The sequence below is a fragment of the Oncorhynchus mykiss genome, chromosome 32, assembly GCF_013265735.2.
Source record: "Oncorhynchus mykiss isolate Arlee chromosome 32, USDA_OmykA_1.1, whole genome shotgun sequence".
Classification (NCBI taxonomy): domain Eukaryota; kingdom Metazoa; phylum Chordata; class Actinopteri; order Salmoniformes; family Salmonidae; genus Oncorhynchus; species Oncorhynchus mykiss.
The window spans coordinates 37,280,034-37,281,584 of NC_050572.1; positions in this window are offsets into that span (position 1 = coordinate 37,280,034).

Genomic DNA, 1,551 nt, shown 5'->3' on the forward strand with positions numbered 1-1,551 from the left:
TTGCAAACCGTAGTCTGTTTTTTTTTATAGCGGTTTTGGAGCAGTGGCTTCTTCCTTGCTCAGCGGCCTTTCAGGTTATTTTTTAATATAGGATTTGTTTTACTGTGGATATAGATACTTTTGTACCCGTTTCCTCCAGCATCTTCACAAGATCCTTTGCTGTTTTTCTGGGATTGACTTGCACTTTTCGCAACAAAGTACGTTCATCTCTAGGAGATAGAATACATTCATAGGTACACCTCCAATTGACTCAAATGATGTCAATTAGCCTATCAGAAGCTTCTGATGTCATGACATCATTTTCTGGAATTTTCCAAGCTGTTTAAAGGCACAGTCAAGTTAGTGTATGTAAACTTCTGACCCACTGGAATTGTGATACAGTGAATTATAAGTGAAATAATCTGTCTGTAAACAATTGTTGGAAAAATTACTTGTGTCATTCACAAAGTAGATGTCGTAACTGACTTTCCAAAACTATAGTGTTTTAACAAAAATAAGTTGTAATTGTTTTTAATAACCTGCCTAGGGACTGCGGTTGAAAATTAGCCGGCTGGCTAAAACCGACACTTTTACTGAAACGTTGATTAATGTGCACTGTCCCTGTAAAAATAAAATATACTCAAACTCAAACGCAAACAAGAAGTTTGTGGAGTGGTTGAAAAACAAGTTAATGACTCCGACATAGGTGTATGTAAACTTCTGACTTCAACTGTATCCAATTATTCTCAGAACTTGCTTTGGCATGGAAGAAGAGGAATTTGTATGCTTCAGTACGTTTACTCTTTTCCAACATTTTGAAGGATCAGCAGGAAAGTCAGACATTGTGCTTGAAAAGTAACTTGATTTAGCTTTCTTAATCGACATAGTACATCTGTTTCTCAATTGTGTGAAATACAGTGCCTTGCGAAAGTATTCGGCCCCCTTGAACTTTGCGACCTTTTGCCACATTTCAGGCTTCAAACATAAAGATATAAAACTGTATTTTTTTGTGAAGAATCAACAACAAGTGGGACACAATCATGAAGTGGAACGACATTTATTGGATATTTCAAACTTTTTTAACAAATCAAAAACTGAAAAATTGGGCGTGCAAAATTATTCAGCCCCCTTAAGTTAATACTTTGTAGCGCCACCTTTTGCTGCGATTACAGCTGTAAGTCGCTTGGGGTATGTCTCTATCAGTTTTGCACATCGAGAGACTGACATTTTTTCCCATTCCTCCTTGCAAAACAGCTCGAGCTCAGTGAGGTTGGATGGAGAGCATTTGTGAACAGCAGTTTTCAGTTCTTTCCACAGATTCTCGATTGGATTCAGGTCTGGACTTTGACTTGGCCATTCTAACACCTGGATATGTTTATTTTTGAACCATTCCATTGTAGATTTTGCTTTATATTTTGGATCATTGTTTTGTTGGAAGACAAATCTCCGTCCCAGTCTCAGGTCTTTTGCAGACTCCATCAGGTTTTCTGCCAGAATGGTCCTGTATTTGGCTCCATCCATCTTCCCATCAATTTTAACCATCTTCCCTGTCCCTGCTGAAGAAAAGCAGGC